This window comes from Oryzias latipes, chromosome 21 (genome assembly GCF_053564925.1).
Source record: "Oryzias latipes strain Hd-rR chromosome 21, Olatipes_Hd-rR_3.1".
Lineage (NCBI taxonomy): Eukaryota > Metazoa > Chordata > Actinopteri > Beloniformes > Adrianichthyidae > Oryzias > Oryzias latipes.
Window position 1 is genome coordinate 18,894,316 of NC_136257.1, and position 12,164 is coordinate 18,906,479.

At 37.2% G+C, this 12,164-nt stretch overlaps 2 long non-coding RNA genes across 2 annotated transcripts; one reads left to right on the forward strand and one right to left on the reverse strand.

Moving 5' to 3' along the window:
- Window positions 1-737: 737 nt before the first annotated feature.
- Window positions 738-4,760, forward strand: LOC144988682 (uncharacterized). Its single transcript, XR_013652655.1, has 3 exons — window positions 738-869; window positions 3,797-3,866; window positions 4,212-4,760. It is a non-coding gene; the product is annotated as an uncharacterized LOC144988682 (long non-coding RNA).
- A 5,381-nt stretch (window positions 4,761-10,141) lies between these two features.
- Window positions 10,142-11,567, reverse strand: LOC144988679 (uncharacterized). Its single transcript, XR_013652652.1, has 3 exons — window positions 11,526-11,567; window positions 10,762-10,867; window positions 10,142-10,355 (listed from the first exon to the last, which is right to left on the reverse strand). It is a non-coding gene; the product is annotated as an uncharacterized LOC144988679 (long non-coding RNA).
- Window positions 11,568-12,164: the final 597 nt, after the last annotated feature.

A 12,164-nucleotide genomic window follows, 5' to 3' on the forward strand; every position in this document is an offset into this window, starting at 1 on the left:
GGACTTTTCTTGAAATTAAAAATGTCAAGCATCCTGAGTTAGCTGACACTCATCAGCTGACACTCCTGAATTTCTATTATCTCGTGGACATGACTGGACATCTAAACCACCTCAATGGGAAAATGCAAGTCGTTGGAAATACAATCTTATCCCTGCAACAAGCAGTGTTTGCATTTGAATACAAGCTGGAACTCTTCATCGCCGACATTGAAACAGGTCGCTTGCTGCACTTTGAAAAACTGGAAGAATTTAAAGATGCATGCACAGCAAGTGACCCTTTTCGATATCTTGATCTTCAGCAGCTAACAGGCTTCACAACTAATCTCCTGCAGTCATTCAAAGTGCGCTTTGGAGAATTTCGCGAGCGCATTTATCTTTTTAATTTCATCACCCATCCACACGAGTGCGCTGTGGATGGCACGGACTTGAGTTACATCCCCGGTGTCTCTGTCAGAGATTTTGAGCTACAAGCTGCTGACCTGAAGGCCTCAGACTTGTGGGTAAATAAGTTCAAGTCACTGAATGAAGATCTGGAAAGACTTGAACGACAGCAAGCAGAGCTGGCGAGCCAACACAAGTGGGAAGAAAAGAAAAAACGTCAACCCGCAAACCAGCTAATTCTCAAAACTTGGAACACGCTGCCCGTCACATTCTTCACACTCCAGCGTGTGAGTGTTGCTACTGACGATGTTTGGCTCCACGAACGCATGTGAGCAGTCCTTTTCACATCTTAAGAACATTAAGACCAACCTAGGATCTCGTCTAACCGATGGAAGTCTCAACGCGTGCATGAAGCTCAATCTCACATTTTATCAGCCAGACTACAAGACCATCAGTAAAACAATGCAGCACCAGACGTCACATTAATGGTAAGAAATACTCATCATTTACTAGCAACAGCATAACAATGTAATTAAAAAGAATCCACAAACTTATTGTACTTTTAAAATGTTTAAATTACATACAATGCACACTTTCACTTGTATTTTTAGTTTTAAACACATTGGGTTTTTTTTCAATAAACTTTATTGCTCATTTTTCAATTTACAGAAATTCACATTCACATGCACAATAAAGAAACAAATGTTAATATCAAACACACACATAAGACCAAAAAACAATAATAGTAATAAGCCCTGTGTGTGCCTTTTTTTTTTGCTCATATACAAACCAAGTTAGGGTGAACAAACGTTATAAATGAGCATATAGAAAAAACAAAACAAAACAACATTTTAAAAATAGGCAAAGGCAAGGCAAAAAACAATTCAAAATAACAATACTTTGATATTTTTGATAAGTTACTGTAGTTTTCTTGTTTTTGTTTGGAATGCATTTAAGACACTTATAATAAACAGAAAAATAATTCAAGAAAATACTAAACAAAGGGCATGTATTTTTCCATTTACAGAAATGAATGAAATGTTTGAATAAAATAAAAACAACATTAATGACATCAGAAATTCCTGGGTCCAGATTTTCCAAATAGAAAAGAACATCAGGTAAGGAAAAAAAGGGAATATTTAAAACTTTGAGTGACAACCTATTGTTAATATAGGTCCAAAATATTTTTATCTGGTTGCAACTGTAAAAGAGATGTTCTAACGTTTCAGTTTCAGATGAACAGAGTATGCATGGTTCCGATTGAAATTTGAATCTTTTATGTAAAAAAATCTCCAACAGGGTAAATTTGAGATATTATTTTAAAATACGTTTCTTTCATTTTAGGTGGAAGTGGGTACTTTGTGTTTAAAGAAAAAGATTTGTCCATTAAGGTGGTTTCTAGGTCGTGTCTATTGTTTATACTAAAGTTGCAGAAAATTATTTGTTTAAAGGTTAGAGTTACTAATTTACGGTTGCATTTTTTATTTTTTAGGGAAATATCATTAATTTTGAATTCTGGAAATTGTGGTTTGATTGTGTTGTATTGTAGTATGTTATGAATAATATTAAGTAAAGGTATGGGAATTGCTTTACAGACTTGTTATAACAGTTACTAGAATCCTTAAGTTTGTATTTAGTTACAAACTCATTGTCTGATAACAGCATTCCATCAGTATGCATCAAGTCATAGACAAAACACACACTATTATCATACCATTCAGACATAAACAAGGATTTTTCGTTTACAGTTATAAATCTGTTGTTCCGTAAAACAGTGTTGTGAAGGGAGAAGTTATGGGTTAAAAGCATCTTTCCAAATTCTAAGGCTTGCTTGTAAAAGTTTGATAGATTCATTGGTATTTTTGATAGATTATAATCACATTTCAACAAAAACTCCAGTCCCCCGACCTTCTCAAAGAGTTCGTTTGGGATATAATACCACATAGAATGAGGCTGGGAAATACAGTCTTTTAACCCTTTCATTATAAACGCTACAATTTGTGATTGAACGTCTAAAGCTTTTAAGCTGCCATTTTTATAATCTCTGACCAATTGTGATTTTCGTACATAGTGGGTCTTATTTTTCCAAATAAATTCAAAGAGAATAGAATTAGACAACTTGATGTTTTTTGGGGATGTATATAATGAGTGGCAGGGATACACAAGTCTAGAAAAACCTTCAGCTTTGGATAATAGAATGCGGCCAAAGATTGATAAGCCACGTCCCGACCATTGATTTAATGTTTTCTGTATTGTTTTTAGTCTGGGAGTAATATTTACACTTTCTCTATCATTACTGTTTTTTTGTTATTATTAGACCAGGATATTTCACTTGACTTTTTACAGGAATCTTTTCAATATTACTTTGATTGCAGGTATTTATAGGTAAAATTACACATTTTTTGAGATTAAGAGTAAGGCCAGATGCTCTTGAAAATCAAAGTATTTTATTGATAACAACAGGTACCATATTTTTTTTTTAAATGACATCAGCAAATTAGTACACTGTATTTTTAGTACAGTGTACTAATTTATCCCACAAAGGGGATATATTGTGGAGCTGCAGCCAAACCACTCTGAAGTGTTAAGGGTCTTGCCAGTGAGGGTCCTTAGGCACGAAGGACCCTCACTGGGTGATGTTAACTGCTTGTCATTGATATGGTAATTGCCCCCAATACCATTGCTCATTCCCCTCTGGGAATCGAACCCTGCTTTCCTGCATGGTAGCTTCCCACCTTACCAACCAAGCTAATTTTGAATTCCCTGTCTAGAATGTTAATACCCTCAAAATCTGGAGAATATTTAAGAAGGATGGCTAGTAATTCCACCGAAATTATGAACAACAGCGGTCTCATTGGACATCTTTGGCGAACACCTCTATTTACAGGAAAGCTGTTTGAGAAACCTATTTACATACAAGATGCTCATTGCTGGATTGACCGCCTGGAGTTCCTCCACGGCTAATGATTTTAGCACGTATTAGCCTAATGCCAACCCTTCTTCCAGGTCCTTGCAACCAAGAAAAAAGCACTGACTGCACGGATTAAAACATTATGAGCAAGCAGGCCCTTAATAATAATCATGACTGTTATGGCAGGTGGGTGGAAGGTGGAATCCAAATGCGCACCAAAGTACATCTCTGACATGTTAGTGCCATATGAACCATCTCGTACTCTGAGGACCTCAGGGACCGGTCTCCTGTTGATTCCCAGAGTCAGAACTAAACAAGGGGAATCAGCGTTTCAATATTCTGCAGCTAAAATCTGGGACAGCCTCCCTGAAGGCGTAAAGTTTACGTTGATTATTTCTATGATGTATTGCGATTTTAATGCATGTTTCTGTTTTGTGAAGCACCTTGAACTACTTTGTGTACGAATTGTGCTATACAAATAAACTTGCCTTGCCTTGTCTCCAGAGGGGAACAAAAGTCTGGCGTCGGCTGGAGGTCCGTGTGGAGTTTATGTAAAGTGGCCGATGACGAGCAGGTTGTTTTTAATTTTCATTTTGAGTCATTTGATACAGTTACATTTTGACAATTAAAAAGCATTTCTGTTAATCCATTTTAATTGTCAAATTAGACATTTCTAAATGAATTTTGCTACACATTTACCAGAGAACTTTTTGAAAATGAAATTTCAAATACCATTTTCATTATCATTTTAATTAAGTGGCAGAATAAGCGGTGTTGAAGAACAAAATGAAAAAGCACTTTAGCGGATTGCTATTTCATTTTAATTTTGAGTCCAAAAATATAGCTTCATTTTGAAAATAAAAAAGCATTTCTGGTTTTGACTTTTTTTTTTAATTATACTACACAAATGCTTCCACAGGTACAACCCTGTTGAGCGCAGCTCCGATCTTTCATCCGCCGTAGATAGAAGAAGAAGACTCCGGGACAGGATCAACTTTAGCCTCCTCTAGGCATATTTATTGACCATTGAGCACGGAACAGGAACGTCTCTCTCGTACATCAGAGCTCATTCATTCAGCGAGTCATGTCATCAACCATCGACACAGAGATACAACAATGACTCATGGGAACAGAAGTGACTCATGGGAAATGGAGTAGAAAGAGTAAGAGTGAAATAGTTTACATATAATACTTAACACCCCCACTCGCTCTTAACTCTTCATATTAACCACAAACATAAAACAGTTTCCTCTTTTCTTGGAAAACATCTTAAAGAACTTTTGCACGTCTAGGTGCCAAACATGTCTTGCGCAAATCTCCTCAGTTTTGATTTGGTGGCTGGTTTTGTCATTACATCAGCTACCATTTGCTCTGTAGGGCAATATTCTAAAGTTATCTTGCCACTCTTTACAGTTTCCCTTATGAAATGATACTTTATGTCGATGTGTTTACATCTCTGTCTGTTCACTGGATTTCTTGCTAGGGCAATAGTACCAGTGTTATCCTCAAACACTTTTGTCTGATTGTACTGATATTTATCTATACCATTTAGCAAATGCTCCAGGTAAATGCATTCCTGTATGGCTGATGCTAAAGCCATATATTCAGCTTCACATGTGGATAATGCCACTGTGGGTTGTTTTCTGGTCTTCCATGAGATGAAAGAGCTTCCATCACCAAGGCTGATGCAGTATCCAGATGTGCTGCCTCTGTCTGCAGTATCTGACGCCCAATCTGCATCACTGTATGCCTTCAGTCCTAAATTTTCTGCATTTTGTTTGAAACACAATCCATGTTTTGCTGTACCTTTAAAGTATCTGAGCACGTGTTTCACTGTGTTCCAGTGTTGTTCTGTTGGCTCAGAAAAATGCTGGGGTAGCTTACTAACCACAAAACTAAGATCAGGTCTAGTACAAGTGGATAAGTATATTAAGCTTCCCACTGCTTCTCTGTATTTTCTTGCATCTTTCATTTTTTTCAGCATTTTCTGAAAACACAAATTTTGACTCACATGGGGTTTCTCTTGGCTTACAGTCTTTCATTTCAAACCTTTCCAGTAGCTTATTTACATACATTTCCTGTGACATTTTGACTTCACTGTCTGTCTGCTCAAAATCTATTCCTAGGAAATGTTTCAGTCTTCCCATGTCCTTCATCTTAAACCTCTCAGTTAGCATCTTTTTCACACTTTCCAGAACACTCTCTTTGTTTGCTGCCAAAATTAAATCATCAACCCATATTAGAAGAATGACCTTTTCATCCTTTTTCTGTTTTGAATACACAGTTATCGGCTGAATTTTGTTCAAATCCATTCTCGGTTAAACATGCATGTAACATTGCATTCCAGTTTCTCCCTGATTGTTTTAAACCATAAAGAGATTTTTGCAACATACACACAAGTTTTTCACCAGTCTCCGACTTTTTCTCGTAACCCTCTGGCTGTTCCATATATATTTCACAGTCTATGGGTGCGTGTAAATAGGCTGTTTTGACGTCCATCTGATGAAGAATGAGTTTTTCCTGTGCCGCTTTCTGCATAAGTACCCTAACACTCGTCATGTCTGCTGTTGGTGAGAATGTCTCTTCATAATCAATTTCTGGTCTCTGGCTGTAACCTTTTGCAACAAATCTTGCTTTGTATTTTTCTGATCCATCAATGTTTCTTTTACGCGCATATACCCATCTACCCCCCACTGTCTGTTTGCCTTTTGGTAAGTGAGTGAGTTTAAAAGTGTCGTTCTCAGTGAGTGATCGCATCTCTTCATCCATTGCGTTTTTCCACTGTTTTGAGTTTTTGGATGTCACTGCCTCTCTGAAGTTTTGGGGAATGTCACAAACTGCTCTATAACAGGAGTCTATGCATACCTGCATTTTGTCCACTGTCTTATCAGTCTCAAAATCCTGTAGATGAACCGGTTTCTTTCTGATTCTGGGTGGGTTCCTTCTGCCTACAGTCTCACTGATTTCACCTGGTTGTGCACGTTGACTCTGTTGAGGTAAGGTTTCAGAAACATCATCCCGACTTAGTTTGTTTTCTGTATCTCCATCGTTATCATTTTCAGGAACCTGAGGATGTATGTATCCAACATCATGTTCTGTGTACTTCTCTGGTGTCTGAGTTTCTTTTTCTTTGGTAGTTTTTGTAGTGAATTTCACTAACCTGTGTTTTTGAATCTTTTCTGTTTCCGGATAATACATCAGAAGAGCTGGACTGTTTTTGTCATATCCGACGAAAATGCCTGGTTCACATTTTGAATCGAGTTTTCTCTTTTCTTGTTTGTAAGCTAAACATTCAGATCCGAATTTTTGTAGTTTGGATACGTTTGGTTCCTTGCCTGTAAACAGTTCATATGCTGTTTTCTTTGTGCGTCTGTTATAGCAACTGTTTCTTACATAAGCTGATGTCTGTATCGCATAGTTCCACAACTTATCCGGTAGCTTGTTCTCTATCAGTAAACATCTACTCATGTCAAATAGTGTTCTCCAACCTCTTTCTGCTGTTCCATTCTGGTGAGGTGAGTAGGGTGCAGATGTTTCATGTCTGATTCTGTTCTTGGTTAACAGAGTTTGGAAATCTCTGCTGGTAAATTCGGTGCCGTTATCTGAACGAATGCACTTAACTTCTCCATAAGGTGCAACATCGGCTAAATATCTTTCAGTAGCTGTCACTGTGTCGCTTTTCGACTTGAGAAAATATACAAATATGGTGCCTGAATAGTCGTCAGTAAAAGATTGCGTATATTTGTGTCCTTCCATGCTTGGTGTGTGCATTGGACCAGTTAAATCAGTATGGACTAATTCTAAAGGTTGCTTGGCCTTTGCATCTGGCTCTCTGTTCCTGGTTTCTGTACATTTCCCTTGTGTACACACTTCACACAGCTGATCTGGTTTTCCTAAACTCCCTTTGATTTCCATACCTTTTACAACACCTTGTAACTTCCGTACATCATCATAGTTACAATGACCTAAGATCTCATGCCAGGTTTGAATGTCATGACACACTTTACACTGATCATCAGGACTTACTTCAACAGTCGGTAAGTAGAACAAGTTTCCATTTTCATGGATATCAAACCTGCTACCATCTTTGGTGACCATGATGCTCTCCCCTCTTTTGAAGGTGATTGTTGCTCCTCCATTGGCTGCCCTTGCCACCGAAAAGATGTCATGTGGATATGATGGCATAAAGAGTGCATTTCGTAGTTGGGCTCTGTGTTGATTTCCAGCGTTGTCTAGTATGTAGATCATTGCTCTCCCTCTTCCTTCCGCCATTCCACTGCACTTGGTTCCATCTGCTAACTCCACTGAGTGAGTCTCAGCCTGAAACGAGTCGTCAAAACTTTCAAAATTTCTTGAAGTCGTTTACAATGTGGGATGTGGCTCCTGCGTCCACCATGATGCCTTTCATCTTCACGTTGTTCGGGATGCTTTCTTGCATGTTGTACTTTGCTTTGAAGAAGTGATCTTGATTGCTTTCTTGTTCAACAGCAACTTTTCTGGCTTCATCTCGTCTCCCCTTTTTCTTGCACATGGACTCTTGGTGTGTATTGCTTTTGCAAAAATTACACCACTTTTCTAAAGCAGTATCTTGCCTTGTGCCCTTTAATTCCACACTTGTAGCATATCACAGTGGTACTTTCATCCTTCTTGTACGTGGCTTGAGTTTTGTGAGTGCTTTGTCTCTGTTTCACATGCATTTTCATCACGTTGTCAGCTTCTGTTCTGCTCATTTTCTCTGACTCCTCATAGACTCTCAGTTGTCTTTTAAAGTCTGTAAATGTGATTGAATCTTCATTTTGTGTCACATGAATGGCTAGGGGCATGAATGAATCTGGCAGTCCTGCTAGTATCATGGCTATGATTAGTCCGTCGCTCATCATTTCACCTGCATCTCTTAATGCTGCAATGATGTTCTCTGCTCTTATTATATAGTCTGTTACACTCTTTTTCCGTCATGCGTAGCTTGGTTAAAGATGTGTACATATTTATTATTCGTGGCTTGCTTTTTCCAGAATAATGTTCTTTTAAAATCCCAAGGGCTTTTCTGCCATCATCTGCTGCTTCATGTCGTATCAAAGACAGGCTTTTGTCATCTACCAGCCTTATTAGCTCCGCGTAGCAGTCAGCGTTCTTTCTGCCATCTGCCGCAAGTTGTTCCGCGTTGGCGCCAACAGGTGCTGGTCAAATAGTCTCTTTAAGCTTTAGGCTATGTAGGTGACCCAGAAATCTTGTTTCCCACAAAGCATACTTATCTTCGGATCCGTCGAAGAAAAGCTGCGGTGCCGCCATGATTCCCGTCATTGATCTGCCCGCCATGTTTCACGTCGCTCTTTCAGTTGTTCTTTTACTTTCCTTCAACTGTCAGCAACTTTATTCCGTGATGCGTAATACGTCGCATGTAGACCGTCCCGACAATAACTTCTTTTCGTCTCCGAGCTGGTTCACAAGTAGCAGAAGCTTCGCGTTATTCTTCGCGCCTTTTTCTTCTGTTCAAACTCACTTGCGTCCGTTGCTGTCTGGGCCCATAACCTGTTGAGCGCAGCTCCGATCTTTCATCCGCGCGGTGGATAGAAGAAGAAGACTCCGGGACAGGATCAACTTTAGCCTCCTCTATGCATATTTATTCACCATTGAGCACGGAACAGGAACGTCTCTCTCGTACATCAGAGCTCATTCATTCAGCGAGTCATGTCATCAACCATCGACACAGAGATACAACAATGACTCATGGGAACAGAAGTGACTCATGGGAAATGGAGTAGAAAGAGTAAGAGTGAAATAGTTTACATATAATACTTAACAAACCCACTCACTGTATACCAAACTCAGCATGCATGCACACATCCAGACTTCTCATTGTTTATTATCTTAAATTCCTTAACATAATTCAGAAATGTCCTGCCATGCGGATTTGATAAGGATTTGTTTTGACTATAGCTTTTCTTTATATGTTATACACCGTCCTTCCCAAACCTGCACATGCCAGTTCTGACAGACCGCCCTCATAGCTGATTTGAGATACATGTACTGTAAAACTTTGATTCACCAGTAGCTAATTATAGATGTTGTCAAGTTAACAAAACTGTTAAACTGTTTAACAACACATACACAGGGATTTAGAGGAAAACAACTTTTCGTTTGACAAGGATAAAACTAAAACATTTTTCTGGAAGTACAATAAGGTACACAAAAAATGCACAGCTAAAATACTTTCTGGTAATCATAATAAACCAGTCAACTTGGGAACATGTTCACTGTTAACTAATGACTAGTTAGTGGTGATTTTGCAGCATAATTGTAGGCACAGAAAAAGAGACTTCTTATTAATTGATCCATCAGTAGTTATCAATGGAATCGGTGGCATTAGTTAACAGGTGTTTAATTAATAATGATTATGGGCGCAAATTTATACTAATTATTGGTGAGAAAAAAGGGACAGCATAGTAGTTAATAATACCCAAATCCTTATCTAGTTAATGGTGACCTATTAGCAGGGCCGGCCCTGGTCTTCTGGGGGCCCTAAGCGAAATTTAATTTGTGGGCCCTCTAACTGATCAGCAGCACCAAAAAAACGCAACTGTTGTAATATAAATGAGATATCTCTATTAATACATTTGTGAATTATTATTGCTCCCAAAGAATTGAATACAGTATATTGCCTGCATGTTGGATGCACATTAAGTGGTGCCAAACAAATTTTAAATGCAAAGAAAAAAAATGAATGACAAATGTATATAGATATATAGATATATTTTTTTAATGTAACATTAGGCACTCAACAAATGACATTCACAAAACTCCAACTTATTACAAACAGCAACTTAATAGCAAATCAAATGACAATAAAACAATCCAACATAAAGAAAACAACAGCTCAATGAGGGGGATTTTGGAAAGTCATAGTCTTTCTCAGTCTGAAAAGGACCTCTTTGCACCAAATCCATTCTTACTGGATCAGAGACTGTGGTTGGCCATTCAGCTGGACCAACTGGATATGAGGTACCGGTAGGTGGGATTTTGGATCCAGTTGGCTCCTCTTTCATACACGCCTCTCTTGGAGCCTCTGGAACATGAGATACAGAACTTCAATAAAAGCAAACAGTGAAAAGTCAAACAGTCAAATGTTTTCCCTTTCAACAGTAGATGTGGTGACAGGAGTTTCTTCTGCAGCTAAAAAACAAGAAATATTATTATACAATAATCAATGATAAAGCTAATAAAATATCTATAGCAGAATACTAATAATATATTGGCTCGTTTAAAATCTGTGTGCAGGTTTTTCACAATTTCATGATCTTTTTATATATTTATGAGAGATTTATTGTTTGATTGTATATTTGCATGAGGTCATATTTCATTAATTTAATTATGAACAGTTTGGAGCTCCATACTCTTCAGCTGCTGTTTATGAAAAAAAGGGGATATGCAGACACTGTTTTTTTAATTACTTTACATGTTATTAAAGTTACCTGAGATGACATCTTCAGTGAAGTCAGGAACATCTTGGACGCTGCACAACCTCCAATACTTGTTAATACTTTTTGAGAGCAGAAGAAACTGTCGGCTGAGACGGAACTGTGCAAAACATCATCATTATGTAGAATCAAAACTGCAAAATACAAATAAGAAATAAATGTACCCATTTATAAATAATAAAATGTGAACACTAATTTGAGAATAAGTGTAAATATAAGCCTTTTATACACTTCTTTTTGTATTATTTGTTTATGTTCGTAATTTTAAAATTAGTACATTTATTTTGTTTGTCATTTATAGATGAGAACCTTTATGTCCTGTGTATTTGGCAGTTTTCATTCTCCATATTTCATGCCAATGCAAGATTTTAAGACACACTCATTGTTGTAAAACTCAGACTACCTGACTGATAAACAGTAGTTTTATGCTGTAATAAACCGGAAAATGCAGAACGCACTAAATATGTGTTAGCAAAACAATGAAACAAAACGATAAAGTGAGTTAACATTTTCAGCCATCATATCGTTGTCATTATTTACTCTTCTCTACACTCCTCCGTTTTAGAAGGTCATGTCCATCCTCATCTTAGAAACTTGGGTATCAAAATTATTTTCGAGTTTTCCATGGGAAATTACGACAAACGGGGTCGTTTATGTGCAAACTTCAACTCAGATCACTTAGTATTTACGTAAATCGCGCAGCTGCACAGAAATGCTGGATAATGTAAAAATAATGCCCCAACATCCTCCAAACTTACCTTGTGATTGATGTTGAAGTTATTTATCTTTTTTCAGCTCCTACGGTGGCCCTGAAGTGCAAAGCATTCAACAAATCACTCGATACAAAAACATTTTTAAGATCACAACAATTAAAAAAAAAAAAAAAAAATTAAAAAGCAGCATTACATTTTAGAAAACAAAACAAAATTTCAGAAACCAAAACTTGAAAAACAAAAATGACAAAAAAAAAACATTTCAGAAAACAAAATTAATTTCCAGGAAAAAAAGAAATATTAAAAAATGAAAACATTTCAGAAAAAAAAAATTCCAGAAAAAAATGAAATATTAAAAATTAAAAAACATTTCAGAAAGGAAAAAAAATTCCAGAAAAAAATGAAATATTAAAAAATGAAAAACATTTCAGAAAAAAAATGAAATATTAAAAAATGAAAAACATTTCAGAACACAGAATGAATTTCCAGAAAACAAAACGAAATCTTCAAAAATGAAAAACATTTCCAAACCGGAAGAAGCAGGTACTATGGGACAACGCTGATTGGATGATGATTTTTGTCAATCATTTGAACTGAAAAGTATTTTAAATGAAGCGATGACAGATTTTATGGGGAGGAGGCAAGATGGCGGAATGAACGAACGTACTTTGCGGGCTCCGGTGT